The following is a 19713-nucleotide window of genomic DNA, read 5'->3' on the forward strand; positions in this document are numbered from 1 at the left end:
AAGAGGGTTTTAATCTTTGTTTTTATGACCACTGACATGTGCATGGTCAAAACAAAGCAAATGAAGCTGAAACAGTCCATTCTAGAATTAATGTCGTTTTCCAACTTCACATAATAGACTGTTATAGGTAGAATGATCATGACTCGCAGATGACCCCTATTGATTTTCAGGTCACTAGGTCAAAGGTCAAGGTCAGGGTGACCCGAAATAGTAAAATGGTGTCCGGATGATAACTCAAGAATGCTTATGGCTAGGATCATGAAACTTCATAGGTACATTGATCATGACTGGCAGATGACCCCTATTGATTTTCAGGTAACTAGGTCAAAGGTCAAGGTCACAGTGACAAAAAAAAACATATTCACAAAATGGCTCTCACTACAACGGAGAGCCCATATGGGGGGCATGCATGTTTTACAAACAGCCCTTGTTGTTACAGTAGCCGATTTATGTTCCTTTGATGGAACTCTGAATTACTCGTGGGATTTTGCACAGACTGTGGATTATCCACACCATGCAAGACAGGCTGGCCCTATCTACTTTGCATTGCCAAGGGAACAGGTAGCATTTTATGAAAAGTGAAGTTTGTACATGATAACACTATAAAATTGTTTGAATATAAACATAAGATACTTTTTTACAGGTTTATTTTAAGAAGAGAATGTACATATTTTGGATGATTTAACATAATTTGTATGAAAATTACTTTAGTCTTTATAGTAATTATTTTCTTGGAACAGGAAATCAAACATTCTACGTGATTGATGAGGCAGAGCTGCCTGGAAAGGGTGCAGGCTGTGTCATAAGCTTAGTTCACCATTATTTCAAGCACCATGGTTATGGAGAGAAGAACGCACAGGTAAAGCAGTATTTAAAGGTTCATTTCAAAATCATATTTTGCGCCATATAAACAACTTACATGTAACTTCCTTGTCAAAAATGTGTATCTGTGGATTTTTGAAAAGGGTAGTAAACAAATGTATTTGATATATGTTGAAAATATACTGGTAAATTGATACATTATTTACAGAAATTGTGGACTTGTTTATTTTTATGTCTTCCAATTTAAGAACCATGGTATTACATGTGGCGAGTGATTCAAGGTTATTTAATGTCAAACAATAGTTCTTTGTTGAACAGTTATTAATACAATTGCATGAAAGAATAGTTAAGAACTAATTCATATTTAATGTTATGGTTAAATCATTATGACATTTGTAATCAATTTTAAATGATAAGTATTGATTTGAATGTATGCAACTTCTATTGAGTTTATAGTGTTAAAGAGAACACTTAATCATAGTATGCCTGCTAAAATAAACATTGCTTAAAATTGACATTTGTTACTCAAATATTGTTAAAATTGCATAAAATATTTTTAGAAAAGTAAATGGCAGTCAATTTAGTTTTACAATTAAATAATACAGAGGGAATAATTAGACACACATTTATTGTTTTACTTTTACACTTGACATTTAACATTTAATTTTTTAGGCCTTCATGAATCCACCAGCATCAGCATCAACACCATGCTAGCAGGCCACACAAAGTTTGCTCCTGACTGGCATTTTGGTGTTTGGTTTGTCAAATGAAGTGGATGGCGAGTGATGCAGAGAAAATGCAAGACATTGCTACAACCGTACGATCATCATAACGGTTGGTTCACAACATTCCCCATCTCGTGTGTGACATGGAGAGTCCGGTCAAATTCTTTGAGTGGTGGTCACACCATGAAGCCGAGTTCAGGAACATAAAAATCATAACTAAATACCACCATTTCTTTGTTTCCAAAGATAATTTCGGTGTTTTTCCTTTTAAGGAGTATGCTGACTCTACCAAGGAGTGTTTTGATCTTTTGAAGTGTGCAATAAATAAGAATGCCATGCCTCCACTTAAGACCATTCCAGTGCTCCCTTTAGCAAGACAGTGGCACTTGTATGATCACATTTCGAAAATTTTCAGGTCTGAGTCAGCAAAAGAGAAAACATGTCCCAAACCTCTTATTCCAAACTAATTGTTTATTTAGAATGTACAGTTTTGAAAAATTGCTGACAATTAAGGCATTATAAAATGTTGTATAGGGAGTTGTGTGCAGTAAAGTAGTATTACGTGTATATTTGAATGTATTGTTGATTTGCCTGCAATGAATGGTTAATTCTGTCAATGTTGCATTATGATGTCTTTATTATGTTAATTTACATGCATTTCAAGTATAGCCCATGTTGTGTAATTTTTGTTTTTAAAAAAATATTTAAAAACCTGGTTCATGTTTAGAAATAATCAAATAGTGATACATTGCATTGTTTCTAATTTGTTAGATTATTTAATAACCAGTACATTGTTAGAACCTCTTCTTTATATGAATAAGTTATTCATTTGGTTCACTTATATAACTATGTAATTTGATTACATATATTTGGAGATAATAGTATTAATGTTATTTAAACTGAAATAAAGTAATACACATTGACTTTGCAATGATGTTTTTTCCATTTGTCATGTATCAATGTAAGTACAGGGTGCAATTTCAATGTTACTAGTGTTGAACCAGCCTTTATTTGAAGGCAAATTTTTATATTGTACAATGTTAAAAACAAATGGTCACCATGACGACCAGTTTTTTTGCTTTAAATTATTAAAAGCTATCAGTGGACTGAGTGTATGGATTTTGTGTATTGACATGTACTTTGTATGCGAAATGATTTTATATAACAGTATTTCACATTAAGTACTTACAGTTTACAATAATTAGTTTGAAATGTCAATAATAAAAACAACTCAGTTCATTTGTTTACTTTTATGCATTTTCATATATATTAACAATTTTGTACACATTTCCTATAATTATTCATCAAGATTAATGTTACAAATTTTAATTAATATATCTTTGTCTAAACAAAATTAATTTGGGGATAAAATACCAACATTCAAATAATGGTAACCATGGAAACCATTTCAAATTTTAAAAAAGATGCTTTTAACAAACAATGTGTTTATATTCAAACATGTGTTTATATGAAAACTTGATTAAACTATTTTACTTGTGTATACTGTTACTTGAATAATGCTTAAAATGATTAATATTTGAGCAATTAAAACAAACTCATTTTAGACTTTTGCACTTTATTTATTTCATACACTGTGTTCACGAAAAAGGCTGTATAATGAAAAATACTAGGAATTTTTGCACAAAATTTCATATTTTGATTCCCCAAACTCAACTCTACTAGAAAATGATGTAATCTCAAAATGTCATTTTTTGACCAATGGGTCAAAATTGTTTTTGCAGCCACACACACACACACACATTAAGTACATATTAATGATCCTTATCAAAACTAATTTGATGACGTGGAACGTGTTAACAAGATATTTCTGTTCAGTCAATGACATAGGTGTCTACCTCAAATGATTCAGTATCAATATCAGACCAAATTTCGTTAGGACAAATGTTCTGACCAAGTTTTATGTAGATTGACTTACATTTGACTGCTAGAGAGTTAAGAAAGCTTTAGTATGGACAATCAATGAAAAATGTCCCACCCCTTTGCAGCAATATATTTGAAATATTGTTTAAAGCGGGTATATACGATTTTTTATATGTGTTTAATTGTAATATATTGATAAAATATGTTACAATAACACAAAATAGGCAAGAAAAATTATACATTAAAGCCGAATTTCATAAAATGCAGCAAAGACAAATTAGCGCCCCGAGCCGATAGTGACGTACATATTTTCCTACAATAACCGAAGCATTCGTCTTTGTATTAGGATCGGAGATAGTGTTCGTGTGTCGTATGAATAGATATCGTTGCAGAATTTCAAATAAACCGTTAAACTAAGTTTAGATGCACATCGTACATGTATGGTATACATGCTGGCGAATTCGGCTGTACAGCCGTTTTCAATTTCAGAATTAAATATCTGGCTTATTTCGCATTTTTCGACACATGTTCTTCTTAACTTTTATTTTAATTTATATTGAAATATATATATATAATAAGTTTTTTACACAGTTTATATAAATTCATAAATATTTGACTAAATCGTATATACCCGCTTTAAAAGTCCAGAGCAATATATGTATCCCGAAAAAGCAACTTTTTTAGAAAAACCCACTAATCTGCTGGTACAAATAAACATGACCTATTTATAATCCTTTCAAAATCACACACCGTATTAACCGTTGTAATTTAAGGTAAGCTATCATTGGTTGATTTAATGGACCAGCGTTGTTTGTACCGGGTTGATTAGTGGGTTTTTATAAACTCGTGTTTTTCTGGGATAGATCTATTGTCAAGCTTTGATGCGAAATCATCAAAACAAATGAACTGAGCAAGTATATGAAAGATTTTTGAAATAATTGCGACTTCTAGAATGTTAAGATACGGTATTTTGATATGCCATAATAACCTAGTTTTTTATTTCAAGTGCCAATCATTCAAACTCTGCCGAGAATCTTTTGCGACAAATGTTTTTCGATTTACCACAATCATTGTTTAACCCAAGCTCTCATTAGAGCAAAAGTTTTTACCAAGTTTAATCAAGAGTGGACAAACATGTGACTTCTAGAGCGTTAAGAAGCTTTATTTGTATATGACATATAGTTAGTTATAGTTAAGAGTTATAGTTTTAATACGATTTCTACATATTCATATTAGGAAAACTGTTTCGCCACTGGCGGTCATGTTTTTTGACGAAACAAAACCATTTTCTAATTCGTATGAGCTATCATTAGAGAAAATGTTCTGGCCAAGTGTCATGAAGGTTGGACCAACATTCGGACTTTTAGAGATTTAGCAAGTTTTCACTTTAGCTATAAAAAGAAAACTGACCGGACCCTCTTGCGCCCATGTTTTTGAGGAACCGGAACCATTTGCACAAACAGCCGAGACATCATAAGAGTACATGTTCTAACATGTTGGAATAGAGCTTACAGATGTTTCTCAATATATAATTTATAAAAACTGATTTAACTAATGATATGGCTTTTAAATGTATCGACATATGTTGTTTGTCAGACTTAATGATCGAAATTACATTTGAGTGTTCCTGAAATATCATAATCAGACAATTACATCTTTGTAACATATGTTGCAATTGTACCAGGCGGCACAGTTGACTCAGGGACTATTTTGGTATATCACATTTCAAATCCATTAAAACAACATTATGTTACACTAATTACCGGTATTTCAAATAGATGAAAACTCTTCTTCCATTAAATACCCATTAGCAATAATGTTTGCAACATGCTATGATAAAACGCGATTTTACGTGGACAATCGGCATGCCATTATGTTATAATATAATTTGTTAAGGCCAACCTTCTGTGAATATTGATGAGGATACGCATAGGTTTTTGTATTAATCATTGGCACAACATATGTCATTTTAAATGTAATGGAATCAATATAGATGTGCCTCTACAACTTTGTCGCTACAAAATTAATGTTTGTGCAATAGGAAAATCAGAAAATGCAAATAAAATGACTTGGTGAAGAATTGAGTAAAAGAGATGACTTTCAGATGGTCCAGTCGTCCAATAGATTTGTTTACAGAACAATATAATCAAATTAAAAGAGAACACACGCTCTTAAACCCCGAGGACGATTGTACCTTTGTCCATTGCATCTTGCTGCATCAAATCATAACCGTGGTTATCACAGGACTTTGTGTCATATTGCGCATTAAAAACTTGAATCAGGTGAATTTATTTGGAAAAGGGTTGCATTTGTTTTTATTAAAACACCAAGCTTAAAGACAGTATGAGCTAATGCATTGTTTGTGTTTTAAATCTACAGTTTATGACAGCATCTGACTTTTATCTAAAAATGGTAATGGTTAAAATATATTGTACTGGTTTTCCCCCCAAAAGAATCAAACCCGCGTTTGCATAGCAATCAATTTTTTTGACATAAAGTGTAATTAAGATCCGTTCTTTGTGATTGTTTATGTTTTGTGTTATGTGCGTATTTATTGGGTTTAACAATAAACACAGTGTTCAGTTGAGCGTCGCCGTGGTAAAAATGCACTTAATGTATAAGCGTCAAGTGTCGTCCCAGATGCAGTCTGTATTTGTCGTTGAAAGGAAGTCTCTGCCTGCCGAAAATTCATTTACAAATGTAAGGCAGAAAGTGTCTTCCCTGATAAGCCCGTGCGGACACTTTAAAGTATTTTACGCAGATGCATTAAACCAAATTTTACCTGAGCGAGGCTCATTTGCATTTTTTTCAGATTATAGTAAGCTATAAATGAAGTTTCAGTTTGAGTTGTACAATTGTATATACATGTACTCCATTTGTGTTGTTTGGGCAAGCTGTTAGATTAATTTGAAATCGATCTTATACAACCCCTCGAAATAGATTGATCGGGTTGAAATGTTTTATGGAACATATCGTTTTGCGAAATGACATTTGCTTTGTGACTAAGTAACACATGCTACACGTTGATCATGCGATAGTGTTGAATTATGGTTAATATAAAGTATATTGGTGTTATGTGAAAAGTTCTTTAATTACCATGTCGATTTGTTTTGTTAAAAATCAGATACGCCTTACCGTTTGTATGTGTAACCATATTTAAGTCTTGTCCAAGTGCATGGTAAAACTTAGAACAAAGACTTTTAACAGTCAAATGACATGTATATTGGGCTTAACTAAGCAGCCCTAATTAAATGCATGGTAATTAAATGAAACAGTGTAGACATAGTTTCTTCTTTTTTTTCAAATGAAAATAACTTACAAACGAAATGCTTTCGGGAAACAAAATTAATTGTCTTAAAATTTTCTCCATGCGATATCTTATGGATGCCTTTTACTTTGTTTAATGTTTAATTTAGGATAATGTTTAACCTCGTATAGAAATGTACTAATTGGTGATGATAGTATCGATAAAGACTAAGACTATTGGAGTAGTTTCTATCAAATATTTTTTTTGTCAAATAAATCTGATATGCTTTTGCTATAGCATGTTGTCCATTTTGAATTTTTCCGTAAGACAGTAACATAAATAATTTGACAATACAATATTATTTAATGTGAAAATGATGTGTCTGCCTTTATATTTCATCTATGGTTTCAGCAGTTTTTTTTCACTCAATTTCAAACTCAAATCAGTCTAATAAGACCCAATCGCAGACTTATGCGAAATACTTTAACTGGACAGATTACTATCATTTTGTGTCATATTCTGGAACCTGTAATGATAAAAACGTGAACAAATTGCAACTGAGCGAAAAGTAGCGTATACTACAGTACGACACGCATCACATTGTATCGAAGACTGTATCTCAGAGATATAACGAGTGGCAAACTGTTGCATTTATGGTTGATCGCAAAGTAAAATATTGTTTAGTATGGTGAAATGTATAATGTTATGGTGTAGAGTAGTGTGTTGTAGAGTAGTGCGTTGTAGAGTAGTGTATTGTAGAGTTGTGTGGTGTAGAGTAGTGTGGTGTAGAGTAGTGTGTTGTAGAGTAGTCTGGTGTAGAGTAGTGTGGTGTAGAGAAGTGTGGTGTAGAGTAGTGTGGTATATAGTAGTGTGGTGTAGAGTAGTGTGGTGTAGAGAAGTGTGGTGTAGAGTAGTGTGGTGTAGAGTAGTGTGGTGTAGAGTAGTGTGGTGTAGCGTGGCAGGATGTAGAGTGTTTTGGTTTACAGTGAAATGGCGCAGAGTGGTGTGGTGTAGAATTGTGTGGTTTGTGTATTATTATGTGGTGTGATGTAGATTGGTGTAGAGTAGAGTGTTGTGGTGTGGTGTAGAGTGGTTTGGTGTAAATTGGTGTGGTGTAGAGCGATGTGGCGTATAGTTGTGTGGTGTACAATGGTGTGGTGTACTGTGGTGTGGTGTTGAGAGGTCTGGTGTAGAGAAATGTTGTGGAGAGTGGAGTTGTGTAGAGTTGTTTGGTGAAGAGTGGTGCGGTGTGGAGTGGTGTAGGGTGGTGTTGTGTAGAGTGATGTAGTGTAGAATAGTGTTGTGTAGAGTCGGGAGGTGTTGTGAAGAGTAGTGTTGCATAGAATGGTGCGGTGTAGAGTGGTGTGATGTAGAGTGGAGTGGTGTAGAGTGGTATGGTGTATAGTGGTGCAGTGTAAATGGTGCGGTGTATAGAGGTGTGGTTTAGAGTGGTGCAGTGTAGAGTGGTGTTGTGTAAACTGGCGTGGTGTCGAGTAGTGTTGTGTAGAGTGGTGCGATATAGAGTGGTGTAGTGTGGAAAGGTGTAGTGTAGAGTGGTGTGTTGTAGACTGGTATAGTGTAGAGTGGTGTTGTGTAGCGTGGTATTGTGAAAAGTGATGTAGTGTAGAGTGATGTAGTGTAGAGTGATGTAGTGTAGAGTGATGTAGTGTAGAGTGATGTAGTGTATAGTGGTGTGGTTTAGAATATTGTTGTGAAGAGTGGGGGTGTAGAGTGGTGTTGTGAAGAGTGATGTGGTATAGAGTGGTGTTGTGAAGAGTGGAGGGCGTAGAGTGGTGTAGTGTAGAGTGGTGTGGAGTAGAGTTATGTGATGGATAGTGGTGTAGTGTTGCGCGGAGTAAGGTAGAGTGATGTGGTGTATATTGGTTGGTGTAGAATGGATTGTTGTTAAGTGCTGTGGTGTGGTGTAGAGTGGTGTGGTGTATAGTGGTGTGGTGATGTTTAAAGTAGTGCGGTGTAGAGTGGTGTGGTGTAGAGCTGTATGATGTAGAGATATGTAGTGTAGAGTACTGTGGTGTATAATGCTGGTGGATTGGTGTAAAAGTGAATTGTGTAATGTGATGTGGTGTAGAGTAGTGTGGTGTATAGTGGTGTAGTTTAGATTGGTGTTGTGCATAGTGGTGAGGTGTAGAGTAGTGAAGTGTAGAGTGTAGTGTTGTGGTGTAGAGTTGTATGGTGTAGAGTGATATGGTGTAGAGTGATATGGTGTAGAGTGGTGTGGTGAAAAATAGTGCGGTGTAGAGTGGTGTGATGCAGGCTATGTGGTGTAACATTGTGTTGTGTAGAGTAGTGTGGTGTGGAGTGCTGCAGCGTTGAGTTGTGTGGTGTGGTGTAGAGTGGTGTGTTTTGGAGTGATGTGGTATAGAGTTGTGCAGTGTATAGTGGTTCAGTGTAGAGTAGTGTAGTGTAGAGTTGTGTAGTGTAGAGTATTCTGGTGACAAGTGGAGTTGTGTTGTGGTAACATGTATGGTGTAAAGTGGTGTGGTGTATAGTGGTGTGGTGTAGAGTGGTGTGATGTATAAAGGTGTATAGTGGTGTGGTGGGGGCTAGAGTGTTGTGGTGTGATTTTGACAGTTGTGATGTAGATGATTGGTGTATTCTTTTCAGGTTTACGTTCTTGTTCTTGTCAAATTTTATTCTACCATAGTCTGGTATAATCTAGTGCATTGATGTCCAGTGCAGTCCAGTGCTTTCCAGTGCAGTCCAGTGCAATCCGTTGCAGTCCAGTGCAGCCAAATCCAGTATAGTGTAGCAGAGTGTAGTGCAGTGTATAATAGACTATAATAGTTAAGTTAAGTCAATTATAGTCTAGTGTAGTTTTGTGTAGTTCAGTCCAGGTAAGCATAGTGTAGTCTAGTGTAAGTGTTGTATCGAGACAATACCGTTAGATGAGGCCTCCACTTGCATTATGTGTAAATGTGGTATCGAGACAATAAGGTAAGGTGGGGTCTTCACTTGCATAATGTGTAAATGTGGTATCGAGACAATAAGGTAATGTGTTGTCGTCACTTGCACTATATGTAAATATTGAATCGAGACAATAAGGTAAGGCGTGGTCTTCACTTTCATTATGTGTAAATGTGGTATCGAAACAACAAGGTAAGGTGTGGTCTTCACTTGCATTATGTGTAAATGTGGTATCGAAAAAATAAGGTAAGGTGTGGTCTTCACTTGCAGTATGTGTAAATGTGGTATCGAGACAATAACGTAAGGTGTGGTATTCACTTGCATTATATGTAAATGTTGTATCGAGACAATTAGATAAGGCGTGGTCTTCACTTTCATTATGTGTAAATATGGTATCAAAACAATAAGGTAATGTGTGGTCTTCACTTGCATTATGTGTAAATGTGGTATCGAGACAATGAGGTAAAGTGTGGTCTTCACACTTTCATTATGTGTAAATGTGGTATCGAGACAATAACGTAAGGTGTGGTCTTCACTTGCATTATTTGTAAATGTGGTATCGAGACAATATGGTAAAGTGTGGTGTTCACTTGCATTATGCGTAAATGTGCTATCGAAACAACAAGGTAAGGTGTGGTTTCACTTGCATTATGTGTAAATGTGGTCTCAAACAACAAGGTCAGGTGTGGTCTTCACTTGCATTATGTGTAAATGTGGTATCGAAACAATAAGGTAAGGTGTGGTCTTTACTTGCATTATGTGTAAATGTGGTATCGAAACAACAAGGTAAGGTGTGGTCATCACTTGCGTTATGTTTAAATGTGGTATCGAAACAATAAGGTAAGGTGTGGTCATCACTTGCATTTTGTGTAAATGTGGTATCGAAACAATAAGGTAAGGTGTGGTCTTCACTTGCATGATGTTTAAATATGGTATCGAGACAATATGGTAAAGTGTGGTATTCACTTGCATTATGTGTAAATGTGGTATCGGAACAACAAGGTAAGGTGTGGTCTTCACTTGCATTATGTGTAAATGTGGTATCGAAACAACATGGTAAGGTGTGGTCTTCATTTCCGTTATGTGTAAATGTGGTATCAAAACAATAAGATAAGGTGTGGTCTTCACTTACATTTTGTGTAAATGTGGTATCGAAACAATAAGGTAATGTGTGGTCTTCACTTGCATTATGTGTAAATGTGGTATTGAGACAATATGGTAAAATGTGGTATTCACATTCTTAATGTGTAAATGTGGTATCGAAACAATAAGGTAAGGTGTGGTCTTCACTTGCATTATTTGTAAATGTGGTATCGAAAAAACAAGGTAAGGTGTGGTCGTCACTTGCATTATGTGTAAATGTGGTATCGAAACAATAAGGTAAGGTGTGGTCTTTACTTGCATTATATGTAAATGTTGTTTCGAGACAATTAGGTAAGGTGTGGTCTTCACTTGCATTATGTGTAAATATGGTATCGAGACAATATGGTAAAGTGTGGTTTTCACTTGCATTATGTGTAAATGTGGTATCGAGACAATACGGTAAGTTGTCGTCTTCACTTGCATTATGTGTAAATGTGGTATCGAGACAATGCGGTAAGGTGTGGTCTGCACTTGCATTATGTTTAAATGTGGTATCGAAACAGTAAGGTAAAGTGTAGTCTTCACATGCATAACGTGTAAATGTGGTATCGAAACGATACGGTAAGGTGAGGTCTTTACGCGCATTGTGTATAAGTGTGGTTTCCATATAATATGGGAGGGTTAGATCTATGCATTGTGTTTAAGTGTGATATCGAGACGATAATGTAGAATGTGATCTTAACTGTTTATTACCCTACTAGTTATCATACTGGTCATCATTGTGGTCATCACTCTGGTCATCTTACTGGTCATCAATAAGTTCATATCCTTTCACACCAAACTGGTCATCATTCTGGTCATCAGTCTGATCATCACGCTGGTCATTACTATGACAATCAACCTGGTTATCATACTGGTAATTATAATGGTTATTTTCAGGTCATCATACTTGTCATTATCCGGGTCCGCATACTGATCATAATACTTGCCTGTATTATGGTTGTTTCACTCTGGTCTTCATACTGAGCATCAAACTGGGTATAAATATTGTCATCAATATGCTCATCACTCATCATAGTGGTAAACTAGTTAGAATACTGGCCATCATTCTTCTCATTATACCGATAATCATACTGGTCATCAAATTGGTAAGAATAATGGTCTTCACTTTGGCCATCATCTTTCCGGTCATCATACTGGTCATCATACTTGTCATTTATTTTTTCATGATATAGGTCATCATGTTGGTCATCACAATTGGCATCATACTGGTCATCATAAAGGTCAACACTATCGTCATCAACATGGTCACCAGTCTGGTCATCACTGTGCTCCTTACTCTGGTCATCTCACTGGCAATCATTCAGGCCATTATTTTGGTCATCATAATGGTCATAGTACTGGTCATCATCATACTGGTCATGGTACTGGTCATCACATTGGTCATCGTACTGGTCATCATATTGGTCATCGTACTGGTCATCATATTGGTCATCGAACTGGTCATCACGATGGCCATCGTACTGGTCATCATATTGGTCATCATCATATTGGTCATCATACTGGTCATCATCATACTGGTCATCGTACTGGTCACTATACTGGCCATCATACTGGTCATCACGATGGCCATCATACTGTTCATCATTATATTGTTCATCGTACTGGTCATCACAATGGCCATCGTACTGGTCATCATATTGGTTATCGTACTGTTCATCACGATGGCCATCGTACTGGTCATCATACTGGTCATCATTATACCGGTCATTGTACTGGTCATCATACTTGTCATCATACTGGCCATCGTACTTGTCATCGTACTGGTAATCGTACTGGTCATCATAATGGTACTCATACTGGACATCATAATGGTCATCGTACTGGTCATCGTACTGGTCATCATATTGGTAATCGTACTGGACATCATAGTGGTCATCGTACTGGTCATCATACTCTTCATCGTAATGGTCGTCATACTGGTCATCATACTGGTCATCGTACTGGTAATCATTCTGGTCATTATACTGGTTATCGTACTGGTCATCATACTGGTCATCGTACTGGTCGTCATACTGGTCATCATACTGGTCATTGTACTGGACATCATACTGGTCATCGTACTGGTCATCATACTGGACATCAGACTGGTCATCATACTGGTCATCGTACTGGTCATCATACTGGTCATCATACTGGTCATCATACTGGTCACCTATACTCTATATCGTACCATATGATACACTGCTTTGCATTCAGTTGCATCGCAGTCTGTTCAGGTTGTATGCTATTTGCTGCTCATCAGTATCTTTAGGTTTGAAATAAAGCCTTTAAAACTCGAGTCTAGTTAAGAAGATTTTAAAGTTATTAATTAGATTTTCTAAGCGACTACAAAAGCCTGAAAGTGCGTGTATAAGGGTAAAGGGTTGAGCATGCAATAAGACTAGACTTAAATATGGTTACACATAACAACATGTGATTCGTGTGTGATTCCGAGTAAAACTTGTCGAGATGGCCATTAAGGAGATATTAGCAAACTCGTTATGAATCATAATTTAAAACAGTCGCAGTTCAATATGGGATCCTGAATGCATTAGTAATAAAATAAATGAAAACTTTCTTCTATAAACGAACTGTAACATGTGTTACTTGATCACCTTAAGCAAAACGATATGTCATATAAAACGTTTCAAACCTATCATTTAATTTCAAAGCGTTATATAAAATCGATTTTAAATAAGCACAACAGCTTGCCAAATCAACAACATCAAAACGCAATCCTAGTTCTGGGAAAACTGGGTATAATGCATTTGCGTAAAGTGTCATCCCAGATCAGCCTGTGCAGTTCGCACAGGCTAATCAGAGACGACATTTTCCGCTTTTATGACATTTTTCTTTAAAATGAAGTCTCTTCTTAGCAAAAATCCAATTTAGGCGGAAAGTGTCGTCCCTGATTAGCCTGTGTGGACTGTACAGGCTAATCTGGGACGATACTTTACGCACATGCATTATGCCCAGTTTTCTCAGAACGCAACTCAAATAATAAGCGCTTCACACCAAAACAAAACATCACCGAGAACGGAGCTTAATACAATGTTATGTCAAATCAACTGATTCCTATACAAACATGGGTTTGTTGTAGTTTAGCAAAACGGTACAATATGTGTCAAACCTTTGTCAGGAGCAATCGCCGCCATATTGGATTTTGATCATTTTCTTTTGAAAATAAAAAGAATTATAGTAAAGTAAAATCTTAACGCCGTCGTAATGTGTTACAATTCGCATACTGCGTCAAATTGAATCAAGGCATATGGTGATATTTTTACTTGTTTAACAGTTTGTGTGTGAATTTTTTAAAGACTATTTTGCGTACCAGAACAAATACATTTATATCACTACGCATGGTTGCATTCGTTAGATTTTAAGCGCTTTTAAGACTGAATTAAAATTATTGTTAAGGTTATAAGATCTATTTATGTGAAATGTCACGTTGAAAAAAATCAAATGGGATAAATAGAATACTAGGATTAGCATTGAATACAGAGAAGGCTCGCGCTCCCGGCGTTCAAAGCCTCGCAACATAAAATTCTCTGTATTCAACGCTAACCTAGTATTCTCTGTATATACGTCAGATAGGCAATCTCAAAATTTATATAAATATTTTCGGCCTATAGCTCCAATATCGGTAGACTTTTATAAATCTGAACTAAATTTGGATAAAAAATACATGACTTAAAGTTGACAGCTTTGCAAAAAAATCTTCGACAATTCACTTGTGTCAATGCCTGTTTATTTTCGTTCTGTTTGGTAATGATTTTCGCAAAATGTAAACATAAATATGCAAAACCCAATCCAAGCCTTCTTCTTATGTGTATTTGCAAAGCTATCACGCAGTTCTCATCTGCTGAAGCCCCAAGCCTAAAAGGAATATATAAATTATAACATTAAAACTAGGTCGTACTTTCCATTTGAGAGTAAAACGCTCATAGAGAGAAATCGGCAGGTTTTTTTAGAAAAAGAGGAAGACGCTTGACGCTGGGTAAAAGGGGAAAATAGAGCGCGAAAGAGACATATTTGGGGAAAAATAAAAAATAATGGTTTATTTCAATGTCTATAACTAATCTACAGAGGCACGTCTCTGTCACTATTATTGTGAGTCTCAAGTCTTCTAGAGGGATTGTCCCCAAATACAGCACCAGTTGTGACATAGTAAATGTTTGGGCCACTACTGGATCCAAATAGCTCGCAATATTTACACATAAACCCATGTTTAGTTTGACTGTGATATAGCCATGGGTATCGGGATTCGTATACTTGAGAATTAAAACAACGACTATCACGTTTTGGTTGCGTTTCGTCTGGCTAAGAAAATAAAGTTGCAGGGGTAGATCTTATTATGGCAAATATTTTCAACTGTTTTTCTGTACTGGGGCCGGGGAGCTATGTCAATTTTGATATTTCAGTTTCCTTATTAATGGGTAGAAGATCTAGATCTGCTACAGTATTGGAAGGGGAAAGTGCGACAGCTGCCGATTGTCTACTTTCACTTTCACAGTGTTCGATGTCGATTACCTCCGAATCTTGCTGGGTTTCAACGGTTTTTGATGAATCATTCTTTAAAAATGTGTAGATTGGTTAAATATTTGCCGAGTCCGAACGTTTTATTTTTTTCGTGTATGAACGCCAATTGCGAGACATTTTTTTCTGTTTTCACGTTTACATCTAGGCTCTTTTATAACCCGGATGAAAATTCGACTGGTTTCCGGTAATTAATTGACGAACTACCCTACTCGCGCAAGACCGGAATCCAGTGAAATAGTAAGGTGATTATTGCGGTCAGTTGCCCGGATAAAATTCCCATGACGTATTTATTTAATTGTTATATTTAGAATCACCGGGGTTTCCAGTTTTGTGTGTTCGTCGGGAGAGAGAGAGCGAGATTGTGGTACAAATTGGATAAGTGTCGACTGACCCAAAAGAAAAATATCTTTGAGGGGAAAATATTATATTTTGTGGAAAAATGATATTCTTAGAGGGAAAATTGTATTTTTTGGGGGAAAAATTCTGGTAGGGGAAAAGGCCGAATATCGGCGTCACTTTCTTAGTAAAAAAACCCCGATCAAGATGATCGTTTTGAATGCACATGGTAATATATTTGATTCCATACCATCGATTGTTAAGTTGTTAAAATGATGCATGGAATGGACCATAATGTGCGCCTCCAAAAATATTAACATTCAACATGTACTGTCATCAAACATTTAATTTCAGATTTGACTGAGCAGACTAAATTGTATTGTATCGTACTTTGTAATTCTTGTCTTCGAAACAAAAGTTTTATTATACCTGTTTGTTATTAAAAATCATAAAATAATATCTTAATTTAAAGTTATGGGGTCATTACTGCGGTCGCCATAGTAAATCTTGGTGGTCTTAGACAGTCTCCTCCATTTTCGTCTTAAGGGAAAGGTTCAACTGGCCGGGAGAATCCACCCACCCATTTAACTTGCTTGCATGAAATCCATGCATTTCTTGCAGCGTAAACCTACATGTTTATTTTAATATTTAATTATATCTATTACGTTTTAGGAAAAGGCTTAAATATTCGTCTAAATTTCCCATTGTTTGGAATCTAAAGCCATTATTACTTAAATACTTGATAATGGCACATCCGTTGTATTACCAAACCACTATATTTACTAAAGCAATAGTGTGTACATCAAACTAACTAGTTTTGGACGAATATTATCAATATAAACTTCAAAATTGTACACTTTACCGTCTAAATATTTTGACAATTAGCAAATATGCATGCCAAATAAGAGCATATAACAGTCAAAACTGGTTTGAATATTGGGCTGTGATGAGTTACGAATACGGACGTTTATGCAAATAACATTACAAAGTTGTTTTCAATCATTATAAGCAAGGCGTAAACAATATTTTAAGAGTCGCATTCTCCTAATATTTTATTGCGAATTACATAAGTTCTTACACGAGCTGTGTTTGTGAAACAATATGCCCTTTACTGCGCCGCTGTTAAGCTACATATTTGAATTTTGACCTTGAAAGATGACCTTGACCTTTCACCACTCACAATGTGCAGCTTCATGAGATACACATGCATGTCAAATATCAAGTTGCTATCTCAATATTGCAAAAGTTATAACCAAGCTTAAAGTTTTGGGACAGACAGACACATACAATGACAAACTTACATACAGACATGCCTAAATCAATATACTCCGATCATTCGATTAGTGGGCATAAAAACAGCCTTAAGCGTTACTATTATAAGACTGCTTTTAACGGACGATATATACAAAATATTTCGGCATTTGTAATTTAGGAGAGCTAAGAGCACAGCAATTAACCCATGTTTCAATAAATTTATTGCAAACCGGGTTGAAGTGTTTTACTGCAATTTGAAATTTATATAAACCGTTTTGCAATGAACAAGTTTTGCAAAAATAAAATTACGGATCGTAGTGTTTAATTGCACTTTGACCCGTGTCTAATAACCCGTTTGTAATAAACGCGTTTTTCAATAAAGTCATCACATATGTTTCTAAAGTAAATGTGATATAACAAGAAAAAATGGGTATACAAAGAGATATTTCAACTAATTCAATACTAAAATGAAGTAAACCAGAAATGCAATAATTGTATAGCAAAACGGGTTTGATGGACATTTTTATAACAGCCCGTTTTGCATTAAACCCATCTTGCAATACGTTTATTGCAAAACGGGTTGGGGTGTCGAATTAATATTTTAAATTTATATAACAACTCGTTACTCAAGCAATTATCACTTTCAATGTCTTTCCGATACCCACATCGATCTAGAATAACAGCGATGTTCAGGCCAATAACTTCATGGTGATTCCTCTTTAAACAGTTAATACAACACTTGCTTTGAATAGAAGTATTTGTATATACTGTTTCACTGTCGCCTGTTTGCAAACCGCATTTATATAGGACCTTAAAGTATATTGTTGTAAGTGAAAAACAGTTTTAAATCTATATTGGGAGCGAACACGCTTATACGGATACGACAATAACGGACATTCGCAGTGTGTTGATATCGGTTTCTACTTCCATTTGTGCAAAAACCATTTGATATTTGGTAAACGATCATATCGATGCACCGTCGTGGACTGCACTTAAAGTCATTAGAAATAACTGCGATAACTTTTTGTTGGACATTTACCTCTATTGATCTCTCACCGGTTCCTTTGTCTGCAGGTCTCTCTTTAGCCTAATCGTAAAATTAAACCGTTTGTGTAATTGGTGTGATATTTACTTGTCATCATATATGCTAATCGACTTTTTTCTAAATAAAAGATTTAAAAAAAACAAAAGAGAATTTTAAACAAATATAATGTCATATAAACCATTTTAGAATTTAAAGTAAAGGTCGCATTAGTGTAATGGAATAGCTGTTGCAAATATTATATTATAACTTTATTTTTCATTATTCAATATCCCTATAAGGTAGCAGAACGATACATTTTACAGTGAATTAATAAATTACTATTTACAAAGCAAATAATCATGCACAACATGTTTAAGTGTAACCTCTTTCGTTTATGCAACATCGAAATTATGTTTTCCATAGAAAAGCAATTTGCTGATTGGGTTGGTTAATTGATTGTTGTTTGGGTTGGTTTCTTGATTGTTGGTTGGGTCGGTTTTTTGAGTGTTGATTGGGTTTTCAATCTTCGATCCAAAGTCAAGGTTTGCCACCTGGAACACATGGCTTTTTTGATATCATAAGTGACTTGATACGTTTTATAAAAAATAATTTGCGAGTATCCTAATAAATTAACTTCAGCAAATTCTTCAATGGGTTTCATGATTTATTTCTACCTGAGAACATTCACCTTAAAAATTAAGCTTATACTTAAAGTTATCGAGTGATATTATTATGTAAGTTGAGCGTGATTCATTATACAGTTAAGCTATGTTTACTAAAATTAAATAATATGTTGTCTTTGTGTTGCCTGGTGTTATAAAGTCGCATCACCTATTTATCCCAATTAACATCTTGCCGTCAATATTGGGTTTCGGGTTCACTAGACTACTTCCAATTGTTTGTACTTGCTTTAAGTGTTGGGTATGAAAACAAACTGACTTTTGAAACCGTTTATTTTATCGTTTAAACATATTTGTATTCAGTTTTTAAAAAATGCAGCTATGCAAGCACGGCACGTCACCGTTTGCGACTGCACCATGTCAATTAAACAGTGTATCCTCATTTGGAACAACGAAGCCAGTTATAATTTAGGATCAGCAATTGCATATATCAACACAATTAATACAGACCCTGGTTCAGCCGGTTCCAAATAGATGTTGTCCATACCTTCGACAAAAATGCTTGAATTTTATGTCTTTTAAATTTTTAACGCGCGTGATACAACAACGTGACGATATTAGTCATTCTGCCTGTTAAACATACACAAGTGCAATGAAAACAAAGTAAACATATTAATATATGTCATTAATTTGCAATACATTTAATGTAACATTACTAAAACCTATATGAAGTTTCAGTATAATGTATGCATGGTTTTCTATTTCGGTGATATTTATGTATACGGTGTAGGGCGAATTAAACTTAAAGTGTTAAATATTCAAACTGAAGCACATTGGTTTTGTAGCATGGCAGGCGCTTTGCACATCATAAAAATAGTGATAGCATCTTAAACTGTAAATGTCACCTCTGAAATAAAATAACCACTTAATAACAAGCTTTATTTTAAGATGTAGCTCTCTATTAATTTTTACTAAACGAATACTCTTCGTTATTGAAATACATCGCCTTAAACTCAACCGCTTACATGAAATTAAACAGAAACATCCATAATGACACTATATTCATTTTGGAAATATTTATTGTTTACTCTCAGTAGAAATGTACAAGAAAAGACTTTCCGGATAAGTCTATATTAACACTTATAAACGTGCAAAAACAATTAAAACTGGAAATAGCGCGGTAGCGGCCGACACGTATCCCCACGCCGCTTGTTT

General features: G+C 35.2%; 1 long non-coding RNA gene across 1 annotated transcript; it reads left to right on the forward strand.

The window, feature by feature from the left end:
- The first annotated feature begins 440 nt into the window (after positions 1-440).
- On the forward strand, positions 441-2264 carry LOC127851666 (uncharacterized). Its single transcript, XR_008035876.1, has 3 exons — positions 441-561; positions 741-859; positions 1495-2264. It is a non-coding gene; the product is annotated as an uncharacterized LOC127851666 (long non-coding RNA).
- Positions 2265-19713: the final 17449 nt, after the last annotated feature.

This window comes from Dreissena polymorpha, chromosome 11 (assembly GCF_020536995.1).
Source record: "Dreissena polymorpha isolate Duluth1 chromosome 11, UMN_Dpol_1.0, whole genome shotgun sequence".
NCBI classification, from domain to species: Eukaryota; Metazoa; Mollusca; class Bivalvia; order Myida; family Dreissenidae; genus Dreissena; species Dreissena polymorpha.